This window comes from Equus asinus, chromosome X (genome assembly GCF_041296235.1).
Source record: "Equus asinus isolate D_3611 breed Donkey chromosome X, EquAss-T2T_v2, whole genome shotgun sequence".
NCBI classification, from domain to species: domain Eukaryota; kingdom Metazoa; phylum Chordata; class Mammalia; order Perissodactyla; family Equidae; genus Equus; species Equus asinus.
The window spans coordinates 69,537,015-69,557,830 of NC_091820.1; the positions used below are offsets into that span (position 1 = coordinate 69,537,015).

Below are 20,816 nucleotides of genomic sequence, written 5' to 3' on the forward strand. Positions count from 1 at the left end.
TGTTACCCTTATCAGTGTGTTTGTTTACCTTCCACATATGAGTTAAATCATACAGTATTTGTCTTTCTCTGTCTTACTTGTTTGGCTTAGCATAATACCCTCAAGGTCCATCCACGTTGTCACAAATGTCATTATTTTTGTCATTTTTATGGCTGAGTAGTATTCCATTGGATGCATATACTACATCTTCTTTATCCATTCATCCATTGATGGGTACTTGAGTTGCTTCCATGTCTTGGCTATTGTGAATAATGCTGCAATGAAGATAGGAGTGCATAAATCCTTTTGAATGATTGATTTCATATTCTTTGGATAAATACCCCATAGGGGAATTTCTGGATCATATAGTATTTCTATTTTTAATTTTTTGAGAAATCTCTATACTGTTTTGCATAGTGGCTGCATCAGTTTGCATTCCCAACAGCACCATATGGTAGTTCCCTTTTCTCCACATCCTCTCCAACACTTGTTGTTTCTTGTCTTGTTAATTATAGCCATTTTAACAGCTGTGAGGTGATATGCTTTTTTTCCTTTCATTCATTTGAAAGTATAGCATAGTGAAAGGTGGTAGAAAATAGTGACTAGGAGCATTATTTCTGAAGTCAGACTACTTGAGTTTGAAACCAGTTAGACTATATAACAATTATAAAAACCTGGGAAAACTAATCTCTTAATCTTAATTTCCCTCCTATAAAATATGGGTTGTAATAGTACCTACTTGATAGAGTTGTTTGTGGGAATTAAATAACTAAGGGTGAAGCATTTAGAAAATTAAGGTTCACTATGTGATAGTTATTTCTATTCTTCTAGTTACAAAACTTAAAAATTTGCATACTTGATTAAACAAACTGTACAAAGTTAGCAAACATCTCAATCCTCCTTAAAACTCTCTAACTCTGATCATCCTCCATCAGTTTCCCTGTTCTTATTGTCTAGGATTTAGTTTCATCAAGCATTTTTCATTTTCAATATTATTCCTTATTACACTGAATTATTTTTATAGTCAATACTATGTAAATTATCCTCACATGTACTACTTTATTTAGGTAACCATTGTTTCTTGCATCCTAACATATCCTCTAGGTACAATTCTCATCTTACTAATGTATATCTTTTTATTTTCTCACTCCCGTGTCTCTGCATCTTTCTTGCACTCTCTCTCTCTCTCTCTCTCTCTATATATATATATTTGCTTTCTGGCTTCCATAATTTTCTTTCTTGACATAGTTGCAGGTAGATTTCAGGCTTTGAAACACACCTTTAGTCTTTTTTCTCTGAGAATCGTTTCTCCAATTGAAATGATTCACTCAGTTCTACCTTAATCCCTTCAGAGGATTTTGAACAATGGGAGTGAAGGCCATACCTTTGATTTGATCCTCTTTGCAAAGATACTTTTTATGCAGCTTAGAGTTTTTACCCTTTAGATCTGAGAAGTAGTTGTCTCTTCCTATCCTATAAGTACTTTGAGTATTCTTTCTAATCTCTTTCATTTCAGTTTTCAATTGGACCAGTTCTTTTCTGAGCTCATTTCTGTCTTGTAACACTTTTCCAAATACAGCCAACAACAAGCAGCACATGCTCCTAACATTCTGTTTTCCAATCTGTTCCTGTAGAATCACAATTTGACCAGGTACATGATTCATTTTTCACGTTATTACAGGGAATATGTTTGCATGTTTTATTACTGCATATCGAAGCTGACCACATTCCCAGACTCTGATAATAACTTTTTTGCTGCCCACTTACCAACCACTAAGCCAATGTCAAATATTTTGAGCTTCTCTTAAAAAAGCTTTGCATTATTTCCATTTCATTCTATTATGTTGTACTAATAAACAACCCTACAGTCTCAGTGGCTTAAAACAAGAAGAGTTTCTTTCTTGTTCACTTTACATTTCCAATTAAATGGGACTCCTTTCTGGCCCTGAGGGTGACAGAGTGTCTATTATCCAGGAACTTATGGATAACCATAAAAAAGTAGAAAGAAAAACAAAGCATAACAAATGGAACACCATGTTTTAAATCTTCCATCTAAATGTAATACCTATGATCACATTTAAGTGGTTAGAGCATTATATGGGCACACTTTGATCCAAAGGAACAAGGAACTGCAATTCTGTCATTTTCCAGGAATGGAAAACAAAAATATATTTTGAATAGCCCTAATGATGACCACAGTAATATTTTATTATAAGTTCTTCTGAAATAGGAACTTTTCCCCCCTCTCTGGGCATTTTCCATGCTCTCAGTTGTAGAAGTATCTCTGTAGTGTGGCTTTTCATTTGCCCAAATCTTATAGCAGTTTAATGGCTAACACTATAACTGTATGTGGTACAGGTTTGGATTTTAATTTTTGTATTTAGACTCAGGGAAGACAAACTTCTCGCTGTTTCTGTCATCCAATGGGTAGAATTTTTCTAATCCCTTTTTCACAGAAGGTTCAGATCTTCTAGATTCCACTCTTTATACAAAGCGATCAGTTTCAGCACTCCTTCTTTCTTGTGCCTAAGGCCACATAGTCTGGTCCTTTATGGTTGTTAAAACACAATCCCTCTGCCATTATTGCCTTTGCTTCTGTTGCTACTTTTTGAGCTGCTGCAGCATCTGTTCATGTACTTGATTTCCTGGCTTTGAGTCTCCTCTTTGTTTTCAGTCACTAGGGATTTCCCTTTCTTTTTTCAAAATTCAGCTCTATATTAAAGTTTGGTTTTGCTGTTTTATTTTTATGGATTTTGAGTGTAAGAAAGGTCTATGTCAGGCTGGTCCACTGTGTTATAAAAGTTCACCTACATTTCATCTTCAATAAGTATATTTCTGCATAAAATAGAACTAAAGAGGTATTTTGCAATGCAAAAACTCTGGTGTCTTTTATGGTACATCAAATACTGTCTTCGTAGCTTTTTTATGTAAGAATATCTGTCCCCAAGACACTAAATTTTTTCATAACTGTAACAAGCCATTGATTGTTCCTGAAAAAAAAGTACATTTGTCTTGTGAATCATCTCATGATAGCAACTAGTTCTAGATCAGTTTGTTTGCATATTTATTAGCAATGCACTTTTTCAAATCTGCAGGGCTTTGTCTTGAAATTTTTCTGTGTTGTGACTGTTTGCAACTCATTACAATCAGTGATGTTTGCATGATTAAATCCCTTCGTGTCCCATTTACGAAACATGAAGTTTAGGTCACTTGAAAAGGAAAATCATATTGGAATTGCAGAAACTAGCCCTTTCATGGATTGACCCATTTGGCCTTCTACTATGAGAACTAGGAGGCTCTAAGCAAACTGGTGCTTTGGGGATGTATTAGGTGGATATAGTAAATTACTCTATGTTGGAGGATCTTAGGATTAAAAGCTACACGTAAAAACGTCAGATGTGAAAATACTGGAACACAAGATATTTTGTGAAAAATATATTTGTCCACAAATGTATTAAAATGTATTAAATGCATTTGATATTAAAATAACAAAAATAGATAAATGGGGATGCACATCTGTTTTTAAAAACCAAGCAGAAACCAAATTTTCTACTTTTAAAGGCTCAACTGACCCTCCCTCCAATTCCCATGGTTCAACCAACTCCCTCACATTTAAAATGAGGTTTGATGACATTTTCATGAATTGGAATTACGTGGTCTGCATTTTCCTTTGCAGCCCTTGATTTCAAAGAACAAATTCTACCTTTATCCCTAGATAATATTTTTCTTGATATCTTTATACCTTTGTGTTTTTCATGTGCCTCTCTTTTCCTCTTCTAATACTTCCACACATAGCAGCAGTGGAAATCCTGTCAGCAGAGCTCAGTATTCTAAATCTTGCTGATGAATGGGCAAAAGAGCTACTAGAGATGAGAAAACACCTGTTCAACCATCTAATACCACTCCAGAGCAATAAAATAATAAGACAAAATCAAGGAAGCAGGATTTTGCAATGGGAATATTTATATTTGCTTCATCTCTTAGATTTCTTATGCCAACTAAATAAGACTCTTTTAAAAAGATGAAATTAAGCTCTAGAAAAGTCAAGCTCAAACAATTAAATGTATGGTCCTTTTGAAAAAGAAGTCCTTAAAATTCCTATCACATTTGTTTTCATCAAACAGTTAAACCAGCTCTTGCTCACTAGTTAATTCCTATGTCAACATCAAGATCAAAATTTCTTCAGAGAACAACAGGTCATTTACCTCTTTTGTATACTTCACAGTATATATAATAATCACTGTAGATTTTCAATACATAGTTGGGGATTAATTTGCCTTTTAATATAAAGTAGATGCTCAATGAGCATTTCTCAGTGACTTCATTTCTACCTATTAGATAATGTCAGTTCCAGATAATGTCACTTCTAAATTGTTCATTTAGGTTGTAACTTCTCTTTTGTATGCCACTATCATTACACCATTAGACTTCAAAGTGAAGCCACTTTACACTATGGCTGATTCATTTGTTGTGAGGAGACAAGGTTACTCTTGTTCATTTTAGAGTGAAAATATTAGCAATTCAAATGAAGTAATCTTGAATTTGAATTTGATTTTGAATTAAGATGGACTTCAAATTTTTATATTTTTATTTTAACAGATTTTATTTTAATAGGCAGCACCATTCTTTTTTTCACTCATAACCATTTTTATTACGTGTGTATGTTTTTAACTGAGATATAATTAACATATAACATTGTGTAAGTTTAAGATGTACAATGAACTGATTTGATACATTTGTATATTGTGATATGATTCCCACTATGGCATTAGCTAACACCTCTATCATGTCACATAATTATTATTTTATTTTCTGGTGAGAACATTTAAGATCTAGTTTCTTAGAAATTTTGAAGTACACCATGCAGTATTATTGAGTATAATTAGTATGCTGTGCATTAGATCTCTAGAACTTATTCATCTTCCAGTTGCAAGTTTGTATTCTTTGACCAACATCTCCCTAATTTCCTCACCCTCCTAGCCCCTGGTAACTACCATTTTACTCTCTGTTTCTATGAGTTTGGCTTTTTTTTTTTTTAAAGATTTTATTTTTTTCCTTTTTCTCCCCAAAACCCCCCGGTACACAGTTGTATATTCTTGGTTGTGGGTCCTTCTAGTTGTGGCATGTGAGACACTGCCTCAGCGTGGCTTGATAAGCGGTATCATGTCCGCGCCCAGGATTTGAACTGATGAAACAATGGGCCACCTGCAGCGGAGATCGCAAACTTAACCACTCGGCCACGGGGCCGGCCCCTTCTTTCAGTCTTTTTAATATAGTTATTCACTACTTGGAATTTGATGTATCTGTCAGTACAAAACCCTCTCACTGTACCTGTTTAATGTCTCAAGAAAATTCACTTCTTACTCATTTAGTTGGTCTGGAATTTTTTCCCTGCAGGCACCTGATTAATAAGAATAAAATTAAGTCCATGAATTATATCGCTTGATGTCATAATATTCCTTTTGCATATTATAATTTTCTTGCTTTAAACTGATGCTTTGTTCTTCTTCTGAGATTTCTTTTTTAGGCTATCTCTGTTCAATAATTAACACTCATATGTTAATCAAAAGAAGGGGAAAATCACTGTGATTAAAAAAACACATGTTTTTGAACAGAGTCAGTGAAAACTTTAAGAAAGGCTATGCTTTTCAAGTAGTGATTTTAAGTAAATAGTTCAATTTTATTTCAGGGCGTTTAACTATATACATCCATATAAATAATATTAAACTTATCATAATGAGTTGTCATATTGACTCAATGTCTTAATTTTTCAGAAAACTCAACTACTCCATTTCTTTTGTTTCAAAAAGAAAAAGAATGATTGCACGTGCTTTTCACATTATAAGTACATTATATTAACATTTTGAGTGAAGTTTCTACTTAAATGTACCTCTGTATAGTTGTGTCTTCCTTTGTACATCACACACTTCCCTGACTTATAAAATATTTGTACTGACCCATATCAAATAATGCACTTCTATAAATTTATTTTGATATATCTATATAGGGCTTAATACGGATAGACTTTTCCCTTAATGATGTTATATTAGTTTATTTTCTGATATTTCTTGTGGCTTTAATAGAATTCTCCAAATGTTTTTTTTAGAAACATATTTTAAGATATATCTTATGAGTAAGATAGCCTTATGAGATAGTACTTCACTCATGATTCCTGAGGACTGAAATCATATGTAATTATACTTCAAAGTGCCTCATATACCACAATGACCTATAGTATAGAAGAATACATATACTGACAGTTAAAAAAACTTACTTTCCTTTAGCTCCAACCACTTTGGAAACATGAGGGAATTTTTAGATTTCAAATATTTGAAAGAAACATAATCTAAATATTCTATAGGCACAACCATATTTTAGACATCTGAATTCACTAGCTTGATAGAAGTCCTGGAAGGAATTTGTTTCTTTTAAAACTTCATGATATCTGATAATAAATCACAACCATTTGACTGTAAATAATCATCTGAATATTGAAAACATTCCTTCTGTAAAGAGTTGTATCTAACGATCAAGAGGGAATGTTTATACAGCAGAATTATTTGCTTTTCAACAAATTTATTGAGATTTATATGAATATATATAATTATCATTTACATATCAGCTAAGACCACACAATGAAATTAACTTTATTCAGGAAAGGAAATGGATTTTTCATAGTTAAGTTCTTCTAAGCCTTTTATATACTGTTTTCCTTTAGAGATATCTACACTAAACATATGACTCAGAATTACAAAATTTAGCATCCACTAATATTCACAGCTGACTTAGTCTAAGGTGAAAATGTGAGGTAGGTGAAGTTTATTTCCAATAATCCATATGTTGCCATAATAAGCAGTTCTCTAAATGGAATGACAGGAGAGATGTCAGAAAAACCTCCCTCACACCTCCAAAGCATCACAAGTTTTATCTTTAGGAATTCCCCATGATGGCTGTTGTTATTTTAAATTACTTTCATTTTTAATTGGAAAATAAGTGTATGTACATTGTGAAAATAAACAAAGACAAGAAAATATACCATAGAAATTAGATATCTCTTATTATTTAGAAATATTAATTTTTTAGATCCAATTTAAGGTCATGGAAGAAGGTTATTTATGGAAAAATGGAAGAGGAATCATGAGCATCTAAACACTGAAATGGGAGCAAGGGAAGAGAAATGAAGAAAGATAGAAGAACAAAGAAAAGAGAAGGAAGTATACTAGAGAAAAAACTTTAACAACAAGAGAAAATCTGGAAATTTTACAAATATATGGAAACTAGGAAACACTGTCCTGAACAACCAATGGGCCAAAGAAGAAATCAAAAGGGAAGTCAAAAAACTATCCTGAAACAAATGAAAATGGAAACACAACCCACTAAAACCTATGGGATGCCACAAAAGCAATTCTTAGAGGGAAGTTTATAGTGACAAATGCATACATTAACAAAATAGAAAGATCTCAAAATAGAAAACCTAACTTTACACCTCAAGTAACTAGAAAAATAAGAAAAATCTTACAGCAAAGATAGCAGAAGCAAGGAAATAACAAAGATCAGGGAAGAGATAAATGAAATAGAGATCAGAAGAGCAATAGAAAAAAATCAAAGAAATAGTTGGTTTTTTGAAAAGATATACAAAACTGACAAACTTTTAGCTAGAATAACTACAAAATCGAGAAGACTCAAATCAATAAAATCACAAATTAAAGAGGAGATGTTACAACTGATACCACAAAAATACATAGGATCATAAGAGACTACTATGAAAAGTTGTATGCTAACAAGTTGTACGAGCTGGAAGAAATGGATAAATTTTTAGAAACATACAAACTCCTAAGATTGAGTCATGAAGAAATAGAAAATCTGAACAGATCAGTATGAAGTAAAAAGATTGAATAAGTAATCAAAACCCTCTCAACACAGAAAATCCTAGGAGAAAATGGTTTCACTGGTAAATTCTATCAAACATTTAAAGAAGAAATGATGCCAATCCTTCTCAAACTCTTCCAAAAAATTAAAGAGGAGGAAATCTTTACAGGACTAGCATTACCCTGATACCAAAGCCAGATAAGAACACTATAAGAGGAGAAAACTACAGACCAATATGCCTGATGAGTACACATGCAAAATTTCTCAACAAAATATTAGCACACCAAATTCAACAACAAATTAAAAAGATCATACACCCTAACAAGGTGAGATTTACCCTTGGGACGTAAGGACGGTTCAACATATGCCAATCAATCAGTGTGATACACTACATTAATAGAATGAAAGGTGAAAATCATATAATCATCTCAATAGATGCAGAACAAGCATTTGAAAAAAATACAGCATCTTTTCATGATAAAAACCCTCAACAAATTGGTATAGAAGGAATATAGTTCAACATAATAAAGGTCATATACAAGCCCACAGCTAACAGCATATTCAGTAATGAAAGATTTAAAGCTTTTACTCTAAAATGAGGAATAAGATAAGTGTGTACACTATCACCACTCTTATTCAATACAGTACTGGAACTCCTAGCTGGAACAATCAGGCAAGATGAAAAAGTAAAAGACATCCAAATCACAAAGAAAGAAGTAAAATTATTTTCATTTGCAGATGATATGATCTTAAGGATAGAAAATCTTAAAGGCTCAACTAAAAAATTGTTAGAATTAATCAATGGATTAAATAATGTTGCAGTATGCAAAACCAACATACAGAAACCAGTTGCATTTCTATACACTATGAACAAAATATCTTAAAAATAAATAGAGGAAACTCTCCCATTTACAATAGCATCAAAAACAATAAAATACTGAGGAATAAATTTAACCGAGAAAGTGAAAGCTCTTTGCAATGAAAACTACAAGACTTTGATGAAAGAAATTGAAGAAGACACAAAGAAATGGAAAGACATGCCATATCCATGGATCAGAAGGATTAATATTGTTAAAATGTTCACCCTGCCCACAGCCATCTGTGGATTCAACACAATTTCTCTTGAAATCTCATTGACATTTCTAACGGAAATAGAACAAACAATCCAAAATTTGTATGGAACTACAAAATTTGATCCCGAATAGCCAAAGCAATCCTAAGAAAGAACAAAGACGGAGACGTCGCACTTCCTAATTTCAAACTATACTGGAAAGATATGGTAATTAAAACAATATGATACTGCATAAAAACAGATACATAGACTAATGGAACAAAATATAGAGCCCAGAAATAAACCCCTGCATATAAGATCAACTAATATTTGACAAGGGAGCCAAGAATATTCAATTGGGAAGAATAGTTGCTTCAATAAATGGTGTTGGGAAAATTGAACATCACATGCAGAAAAATGAAATTAGATCCCTTACACCACAAATCTTACACCCCTCACAAAAATTAATTCAAAATGGTTTAAAAACTTAAAGATAATATCTAATACTGTAAAACTCCGATGAGAAAACGTAGGGAAAAACCTCCTTGACATTGGTCTTGGCAATGATGTTTTGGATATGACACCAAAAGCTCAAGCATCAAAAGCAAAAATCAACAAATGGGACTAGATGAATGTAAAAAGCTTCTGCACAGCAAAAGAAACAGTCAATAAAATGAAAAGTCAGCCTATAAAATGGGAGAAAATATTTGCAAACTATATACTGGTTAATCAGTTATTAGGCAAAAAACTAAAGAAAATTAATATCACAAAAACAAACAACCCAATTAAAGAATGAGCAGTGGAAGTCAATAGACCTTTTTCCAAAGAAGAAAATCTAATGGCTCACAGGTACATGAAAAGATGCTCAATATCACTAATCATCAGACAAATGCAAATCAAAACTGAAGAGAAATCACCTCACACCTGTTAGAATGGCTTTCATCAAAACGACCAGAGAGAAACATTGGCAAGGCTGTGGAGAAAAGGGAATCCTTGTGCATTGTTGGTGGGAATGTAAGTTGGTTCAGCCACTATGAAAAGAAGTATGGAGGTTCCTCCAAAAATTAAACACAGAACTAGCCTAAATTCATCAGTCCTACTTTTGGGTATATATTTGGAAGAAATAGAAACATTATCTTGAAAGTGATATCTTCACTCTCACACTTATGGCAGCATTACTCACAATAACCAAAATATGGAAATAACCTATATGTATGTCAATGGATGAATGGATAAAGAAGATGTGGCATATATACAATAAAATATTATTCAGCTGTCAAAGAGAAGAAAATCATGCCATTTGTGACAACATGGATGGACGTTGAGGGCATTATGCTAAGTGAGACAAATAAGAGAGAAAAAGGAAAACACTGTACAATATCACTTATATGTGGAATTTTAAAAAGCTGAACTTGTAGAAACAGAGAGTAGAATGATTACTACCAGGGCCTGGGCGGTGGGGGAAATGTGGTTAAAGGGTGCGAAGTTGCAACTAGAAGATGAATAAGTTCTGGAGGTCTAATGCATAGCATAGTGATTATAGTCAATACTGTATCATATACTTCCAAGCTGCTAAGAGACTAGATCTTAAATATTCTTACCACAAAAAGAAATAATAATTATGTGACATGATAGAAGTGTCAAATCAACTCGTTGTACACCTTAAACTTACACAATATGTCAATTATATTTCAATAAAAAATTTTAGAAAATTAAAAAAGAACAGCTTTGTCTACTTCACAATTCTTCACAGTTCTTTGTCTAACAGACAATGACTTAACATTTCTGTTTTACAGTTCCTCATACACATATTGCCCTCAGTACTCCGTTTATGTGAACTGCTCCCTGGTTGCCCAGAAAATGCCACTATAGTGCTCCATTCAAACCTACACTTCTGATATGTTGCTTCTTGATCTGAAATATTCTCTTTACAAATCAGACTTTCCCACCAAAACTTGTCTACCTTGTCTGTATATCCATCATGATAATGTTAGGTGGTAGACCAGCTGATATAATAATATATTGACTCCTACAAGTACATAACGTATACGTATGTACAAAATCACTCATTGGATATTTCCCTCTGTGTTTTCAGTAGGTTCTGTTAAATCAGCATGCCCAAAACTTAACTAATTATCTTCAACTAGAACTTATCTCATTTATTGCAATTATATATATTTCCACATCTGTCTAATCCCTCACTATGCTATAAACTCTTTGAAGACAGGCATTTTTTTTTCTTTTGCTATCTCTAGCAATTAGAGCAATTACATCACAGCAACAACATAAAATATTATTCTCAGGGGCTGGCCCCGTGGCCGAGTGGTTAAGTTCGCGCACTCCGCTGCAGGCGGCCCAGTGTTTCGTTGGTTTGAATCCTGGGCGCGGACATGGCACTGCTCATCAAACCACGCTGAGGCAGCGTCCCACATGCCACAACTAGAAGGACCCACAACGAAGAATATACAACTATGTACTGGGGGGCTTTGGGGAGAAAAAGGAAAAAAATAAAATCTTTAAAAAAAATAGTCTCTAAAATATTATTCTCAGTAGATGTGTTGATTCTTTTATGTAAAACTTTGAGTGCCTACTATATGCCAAGCACTTTGATTTATAACATGATAATAAATCCCCCACTCAATAAATATTTTCTTCTGGGAACACAGAGTACAGGCGCTTAAGCTAGCATAGAATAGTGTTAGGGAGGGCTTCCTAAAGGAAGTGGCACATATTCCCGAGCTTTAAACCATGATTAGTAGTTAATGAGTTGAAAGGGGCTTGATGTTAGAGAATTCTGGCAGAGAAAATAGCTTTAGCAAAGACATGTAGTGAGAATCAGAATGCTTTCTTTTTGGGAGGAGGCAGTTAAATATGGAAATTTCAACTATATACAAATATAAAGAGACAAGGATGATTAAGCCATGTGTACCTGTAATGCAACCTCAAAAGTTATCAACACATGGTCAATCTTGTTTCATCTATACTCCATTCCTCCCAACCCCCGTGTCATATTATATTGACGTAAATCTCAGACATTATATAATTTCACGAATAAACAGTTTTATACATTTCCCTAAAAGATAAGAACTCAGTATCTTGCCAAATATAATATTAATATGACATTTTTATGTCTGGTGCCATTTTGTGCTTAATAAATAGGAGGCAACGCTTTGTAATTGCTGTGGTTGTTCAAGGAGCACCTTATATCTCACTAGGAAGCTAGCTCTGTACTTTGGACCTGAATCACTGAAGCCTGTAGATCTTTAAATTTGGGGGCTTAAAGGCATTGGTAGGTTTTGGTGAATTATTTCACTTATTACAATTCATTCTTTTCTTGTGTCATACTTTTCTTCTTTTCTAAAGCTCTGTGATGGTTAATTTTATCTGTTAATTTAGTTAGGCTATAGTACCTAGTTGTTTGGCCAAACACCAGTCTAGATGTTGCTGTGAAGGTATTTTTTAGATGTGACTAATATTTAAATCAGTGAACTTTGAATAAAACAAATTACCCTCAATAATGTGGATGAACCTCATCCAATCAATTGAAGGGCTTAAGAGAAAAGACTAAGATTTCCTGAGGAAGAAAAAATTCTGCCTGCAGACTGCCTTTGGACTCAAGACTGCAATATGAATGCCTGCCAGAATTTCCAGCCTGCCAGCCTTCCCTGTAGATTTTGAACTTGCCAGCCTCCACAATTGTGTGAGCCAATTCTTTAAGTTAAATTTCTTTTTCTCACTCTAGATAGATAGACACAAAGACAGATATATATATCCTATTTTCTCTGATTCTCAGGAACACCCTGACTCGTACAGAGTTTGTTATTTAGAGTGGTTCTAGAGGAAAGGAATCGTAAAAATGAGTTTTCTGAATTGATTCTGGGATTTCTGGAATTGACTCTCTAATCTGATTAGACTTAAAGGCATTACTGACTCTATCTCCAATAGGAAAGAGAACACTGATAGTTGATGGAATTATGTGGCAAGAGATATGTAAAATATCACAATTGGATACTCCTAATAAAATACTTATAATAGACAAGGTTCCGGGTGACCATACGTTTGACACTTTGTAATATTTTTATAATGAGATTGAATGCCTGCTCCTAATTGTGCTGAACAAAGTGGGGAATGAAAAGGTTGAGCTCATGGATTTTAATTTCCAGCTCAAGTGCCCCATACATGACATAAATTTTCTATGTTTGCCAGAAAGAAGCCCTTATCTTCTCTAACTACAACACTGAGATTGCTGAAAACCAAATCCAGAGTCACATCCTGTAAGTGGCTGAATTATAACACAAATTTAATCTCCCTTTTTTAAGTTGTCTGTCTGCTGTTAAAGTGAAGGCATTGATGGGGAAGGAAAGGAATTCTTTTTCTTCTCTAATACTTTTTCTTATTTTTATGCTTTTTGGTGAGGAAGATTGGTCCTAAGCTAACATCTGTTGCCAATCTCCCCCCACTTTTTTGTTCGCCCCAAAGCCCCAATACATAGTTGTACATCCTAGTTGTAGGTAATTCTAGTTCTTCTATGTGGGATGCTGCCACAGCGTGGCCTGATGAGTGGTTCATAGGTCCTCACCTAGGATCTGAACTGCAAACTCCATGCCGCCAAAGTGGAGGGTGTGAACTTAATCACTCGGCCACGGGCTGGCCCCAGAAATGGGATTCTTAAAGTTGGAATGAGGATCTGTGGGAAGATACTGATGAAACCAAAGACATTTGAGCCCTGAAATTCTGATTAATCTTCTTTACCAGTGGAAGCACTGTTCCTCACCTATCTGAGGAGATTAACTCTGCTTTGCCTGAGGAAACTGTAATCAACTTCACTAAGGTAGTTTCCTTGCAACGCAATGAGGATTCTTCTCATGACTTAACCACAACACCCCTCTTTGTTTCTGGATCCATAACTACATTCAAGTCCCAGCAGCCTCTGAAAAGTGAGATACAAAATGTTACCCACAAGGAGGTACATCATCCTCCAGAAAAAATACGTAATTTTCCAATTTATATGGACAGAAATCTGGGGAATACTTGTGGGAATGGATATTAAAGATGTGGGTAATGGCGAAAGGAACATAAAACTGGATCAGGACCAATTTATTAATATGGACCCAATGAGCAGAGATCCTGGATTTACTGTTGCAGGACAAGGTCTTAGCAAAGGCTCTAACAGTTTTCTTTTATTTGACAACAGAGCCAAAACAGCAATCAGAAGAGTCTGACTAGCAGAGATATATGACATTGGTTAGTTGATCAGGTGTTCCTACAAGTGAAATAGATGGAAAGTCAACTAAATTGTTACTTAATCTACATAGCAGAAGTGTCAAGGTCAAATGAGAAAAGTCTCACTTGAATCATAAAAACAGAGGAGCATGAATCCTCAACTGATTCCCACAACTGAGCCAATTAACATTCTGAGAACCCCATGAATGAAGAGGAGGCTAGGTCACCTCGAGGAAGGATCCTGGTACACTGCCCAAAGTTTATACAGTTAATTTTTCTTCTAGCCTTCCTCAAAGGGACATATAGCCTTTTGCCATAATAGTTATGCATTGGGGAAAAGGAAATAACCAGACTTTTTAGGAACTACTGGACACTGGCTCCGAAATGATATTATTCCAGGAGACCCAAAATGTCATTATGGTCCAACAGTCACAGCAGAGGGTTATGGGGGTCAAGTGATCAATGGAGTCATAGTTCATATACATCTCACAGTGGAACCAAGAGTCCATGAACCCATCCTATGGTCATTCCTTCAGTTCCAGATTGTATAATTGCAATGGACATACTTAGCAACTGGCAGGATCCCCACATTGGTTTTCTGGCATGTGGGATAAGGAATTTTATGGTAGGAAAGGCCAAGAGGAAGCCATTAGAAATGCCTCTACCTAAGAAAATGTGAACCAAAAGAGATACTGCATTCCTGGAGAGACTACAGACATTAGTGCCACCATGAAGGACTTTAAAGATGCAGAGATCGTGATTCCCACCACATCTCCTTGACTCACCTATGTGGCCTGTGCAGAAGACTGATGGACCTTGGATAATGACAGTAGATTATCATAAGCTTAACTAAGTGGTGACTCCAATTGCAGCTGCTCTACCAGATGTGGTCTCATTGCTTGAGCAAATTAATTCATCCGCTGGTAGCTGTTATGCAGCTATTGATCTGGTAAATGCATTTTTCTCAATTCTTCTAAGTAAAGACAATGAAAATCAGTTTGCTTTCACCTGGCAAGGCCAACAATACACCTTCACTATCCAACCTAAGGGGTATACCAACTCTCTAGCCCTATGTTATAATTTAGCACACAAGGACATTTATCAACTGTCCCTTCCATAAGACAGAACACTGGTCAATTACCTTGATGATATTATTTTAATTGGACCTGTTGCTGAAGAAGCAGAAATTACTCTAGACTAATTTGTAAGACATTTGTGTGTCAGAGGTTGTTCTTCCCTAGCGATATTTCTAGAGGTCCAGCGGTGTGACACATGTTGAGATATCCCTTCTCAGGTGAAGGATAAGTACTTTATCTGGCCCATCATACAACAAAAACAAAAAAAGAGCACAACACCTAGTGGGCTTTTTTGAATTTGGGGTACAACATATTCTTTGTTAAAGTCTGCTGCTCTAGTCCATTACTAAGTGATTCAAAAATGCCCTTGTTTTGAGTGGGATCCAGAAGAAAAGAAGGCTCTGTAACAGGTCCATGCTGCTGAGTAAGCTGCTTTGCCACTTTGGCCATATAATCCAGCAGATCCAATGGTGATTGAAGTGTCAGTGGCAAATAGAGGTGTTGTTTGAAACCTTTGGCTGGCCCCTGTAGGTGAATCACAGCACAGACCCTGAGGATTTTCTTAAAAAACCTGCCGTCCTCTGTGTATGCCTAGTCTTCTTTTGAGAAACAGTTTTTAGCTTGCCTCCGGGTGTTAATAGAGATTGAATACTTAAGTAGAGGTTACAAATTTACCATGTAAACTGAACTGTCCACCATGAACTGGATTTTGTTTGCCCCACCAAGCCGTAAAATTGACTGTAAACAGCAGCACTCCATTTTCAAATGGAAATGGTATATAGGTGATTAGGCTCCAGCAGACCCTGGAGACAGAAGTAAGTTACATTGAGAAGAAGTCCTAATGCTCATGGTCCCTACTTCTGCTATGCTACTTTCTCTCTTCCAGCTTACACTTATAACTTCATGGGAAATTCCTTACAACCAGTTGACAGAGGAATAGAAGACTCAGGCCCAATTTACTGATGGTTCTGATTGATGTGCTGTGTAGTGGACATGTGTAGCATCACGGCCTCCTCTTGCGACATCCCTGAAAGACAGTTTTGAAGAGAAATTCTCTCAGTGAGGGCTTTGAGCTGTGCACATGGTTGTTCATTTTGCCTGGAAGAAGTGGCTCCCCATAAGATTGTACAATTCATGGACTGTGACCAATGGTGTGGCTGGATGGCCAGGAACTTGGAAGGAACATGATTGGAAAATTGATGATGAGAAAGTTTGGGGAAGAGGTTTGCTGATGGACATCTCTAAATGGACAGAAAATGTGGAGATATTTTTTCCCATGTGAATGCTCAGCGAAAGGACTTCTCAGAAGAGGATTTTAACAGTGAAGTGGATAGTATGATACTTTCTGTGGATATTAGTCAGCCTCTTTCCCCTCCTACCACTGTCATCACCCTATGGACTCATGAACAAAGTGGCCATGCTGGCAAGAATTTAGGTTATTGCTTGGCTCAGCAACATGGTCCTACATTCGCCAAGGCTGAATGAGCTACAACCACTACTGAGTGCCTAATATCCCTGTGGGAGAAAACATCACTGAGGCCCAATATAGCACATTATCTGGAATGATCAGCCAGCTGCCTCATGTCAGGTTGATTACATTGGACTTTTTCCATCATGGAAAGGGCAGAATTTTGCTTTTACTGGAATACACACTTACCTTAGATACAGAATTGTCTTCCCCACATGACATGCTTCTGCTAAAACTACCATCCATGGACTTACACAATTCTTTATCCACCAATGTGATATTCCATGTGACATTGCTTCTGATCAAGGAACTCACTTTACAGCAAATTAAATGCAACAATGGGCCAATTATATAGAATTCACTGATGTTACCATGTTCCCAACCATCTTGAAGCAGCTGATTTCTCTGGAGAACTCTGACTAATACAATGTCAGACTTCATTTCCCTCTTCGAAACCCTAGAACCTACTTATACGTCTCATCCAATTCAAGTTTCTTTTCCTAAATTCTAACTACTTCACTTCTTCCTGGCTTCCACTGACTACATCAGTCAAACAAATATTTCATCTATTTCATTCTTCTTTTATCTCCATGTGTTTTTCATACGACTCCTGAGTCATGGCCAAAGTTACCATTAATCCCAAATGGCTTTCAAAACACTTGTAATTTCAAGGAAATCATTCATTTCCACTGTACTACTGGAGAATTTCTTGAAAGATCATGGTGTGTCACACCTCCAAGAATCAACAAACTCTTATTTAGGGACTTCTTTTATGACGACATCTATGAATATTGTCCAGTAGATCATCAGCCCTAAAGGCACATTTTCATAAAAAAGTGGAAGGTGTATCCATTAAAAGCACTTGAATGCTAAATAATCATAGTAGTAAAGATGCATAATCTTGGGGACCATAGAATCATTAGAAATCACATGCAAAGTAATTGCTTGTGGAAGTAAGCCTTCCTGTTAAAAATACACCTTAAATTCAGACTTCATCCTACTAATATCATCAGGCTAAATGGAGCTGAAACAGCAAAGGCAGCAAAAGTCCAAATAAATTAGTCTCACATGTTTCTGAAATGTGATGAAGGAGAACCTCTTTTTACAGCCTGCAGTTTCATATGATTTGTATTATTTGATGTGGCTGTGATTTTTTACTTAAAAAAATTAATAAAATCAGTTTAAATTCCCCTGAATAATAGTTCCAGAGAAAGAAATTCAAACAGGCAGGTTCTTATATTTGTACTTTTATCTATTTCTGACCCAAGTGTGAAACAAAACTGTTTTAAAATGAAGACTGCCGTCTCTTTTGAAGATGTATATGTTTCTATTTAAATATATACATATGTCTTCACAAATTTCAAACCCTATACTTGTGGGCTTATCTCTATTACATTAACTGGCTTCGCATGATGATGAGTCACTATAATTTCTAATGCTTATTTCCATACTTTTAAATATATACTCAAATTTCATCAAAGAAGACACTACTTAAAAATCTCTTTTTGTTCCTTCTGCACCACTAGAGCCACCACCAACACAAATGAGAGTGTCTTTGAAAATAAGTATATATAAAACTCCAACTTTCTTTTAACATTTTCCATTATGCACAAACATCCTTAAAGCAGAGATGATTCCCCTATTGCCTTGCATTTCTCAAACTCTATTTCTCTGAAACTTGTATCATCTTCTGTCTTACTTTTGTGTCTTTGTAGTGATCTTTATACAAATACGACATACAGGAGTATTGCAAATATGTGTTATTCTTTGCAATGGTCCTGCAGAAAAATAAGTGGCTAGATGTGGAAGAGTATCTATAAAATCTAAAATTGGGATCAGAGCACCCACCGTCAGACTATTATTAGCTTTCCATGTTATTGTAACGCTAAAATAGCAGAGTCTATCTAAAGCAAAATATGTTAACACATTCCATACTGTTTTGGCTTTAGATGAAAAACTGATGTTCTTTTTTATTTTTCAAATTATTACAGCAAAATGCACTTTTTTGTTTTATTACACAGTTTTATGAATTTTAACACAAATATAGTTTAATAAAACCACCAGCACAGGATCTAGAATTAGTTACTGTGCCCCAAAGGAACTCTCTCATACTATTAAAGTCACATCATCCCACCCACTGTAACGACTGGCAAACATTGATCTGTTCTCTCTCTATCGTTTTGTCTCTTTGAGAATGTTATATGTGATGATTAATTTTATGTGTCAACTTTACAGGGCCTCAGGGTCCGAGATATTTGGTCAAACATTATTCTGGGTGTTCCTGTGAGGGTGTTTTTGATGAGATTAACATTTAAATCAGTACACTGAATAAAGCAGATCACCCTCCCTAATGTGAGTAGGCCTCCCCCAATCAGTTGGAGGCCTGAATAAAACAAAATCATTGATCCTCCCCTAAGTAAAGGAGAATTCTTCCCTGCCTGACTGTCTTGGGACCACACCATCAGCTCTCCTGATTCTCAGGCCTCCAAACTCAGTCTGGAACTAAGCCATCGGCTGTCCTAGGTCTCCAGCTTGCCAACTCATCCTGTAACTCTCGGGACTTGGGACTTCCTTCATAATTGCATGAGCCAGTCTGGTCTAGTAAATCTCACTCTCTCTCTCCTAAGGAACAAAATTTTAAGGATGAGTTTCTAAATTGGTTCTGGGTTTCTGGAATTGAGTTTCTAATATGATTAGATTTGAAGATGCTAATGACTTTATTTTCAGTAGTCAAGAAAGCACTGATAGTCCATGATATGATCTGGCAAGAGAGATATGAAAAATATCACCATTTGATACTCCTAATCAACCACTTATAAAAAGCAAGTATTGAGATTGGCTGGTTGCCCCTAATATCACTGGAAAAGTGGGGAAAGAACAAGATGATCTGAGGGGTTTGAAATCCCAGCTTGTGCGCTGGATAGATGACCTGAAATCTTCTATGCATGCCCTAAAGGAGACCCTTATCTCCTATATTTGTAGGGTTGAGATTACTGAAAATCAAGCCCAGAATCTCATCCTATGACTGGCTGAATTAAAATGCAAGCTGAACTCTTGCCTCACACAGTTTATATTGTTAAAGTGAGGACATTGACTGAGAAGGAATGGGATCCTGAAAGTTGAAATGGGAATGTGTGGAAAGATCCTGGTGAAGCTGGGGACCCTAAATTCTGATGAATCTTCTTTGACAGTAGAAGCAAGCTCTCCATGCCCAATGGAAGCAGTCTGTCCATCTGAGGGGATTAACCATACATTGTCTGAGGAAACTGTAAGGGTCTCCCTGAGGCAGTTGCTTTGAAACTTAACATCATATAGTTCCCTTTTATACTCTCTCCTTATGTTGTAGTTATGTTATATATTACCTATATACCTTGAAAATCCCTTTGGACAATGTTATAATTTTTTCTTGTAACTGAAAAACTATTTTAACAAAGTCAAAATAAGAACAATCTGTTATATTTCCCCATATATTTAACATTTCTTTTGTTCTTTCTTGGTTCCTGATGTTCTAAGTTTCCTTCTGGTACCCTTTTCTTTTGTCTGAAGAAATTCCTGTAATAATTCTTTCAGAGCTGGTCTGCTGGCAAGAAATTCTGTTAGTTATCCTTCATTGGGAATTGTCTTTCTCTCACTTTTTTTCCTCAAGGTTGTTTTCCTTGGATGTGGAATTTTGAGTTGACAGTTCTCTTCTTTCCTCAATTTAAAAATATTTTGCCTCTTTCTTATGGCTTCTGGTTTCAGGTGAAGAATTTTCCATCATTCATATAATCATTCTAATATAGCTAATACACTTTTTTATCCTCTTTGTTCAAGAATTTTTCTCTGATTTGTGTTTTCATCAATTTTTTTTAATAATATGTTTGTGCATGGATTTTTTGTGGGGAGATTCTCCTTTTTGGGATTTGCTTAGTTTTTTATTCTACAGATTTATGTCTTTTGTGAAATTTAGTATGTTTTCAGTCATTTTTTCTTCAAATATCTTTTCAACAGTGTACTCTTCCCTTTCTAGGAATTCAATAACACAATTATTAGACCTTTTTTAGTGCTCCACAGATCCCTGACCTCTGTTTCTATTTCAATGTATTTTTACTCTATTGTTCCGATTGGATATGTTCTACTGATTTGTTTATCTTTAAGTTCACTTACTCTT

General features: G+C 35.3%; 1 pseudogene; it reads left to right on the plus strand.

Moving 5' to 3' along the window:
* Positions 1 to 17,085, plus strand: part of LOC139042607 (uncharacterized) — a 39,960-nt pseudogene extending 22,875 nt beyond the window's left edge.
* Positions 17,086 to 20,816: the final 3,731 nt, after the last annotated feature.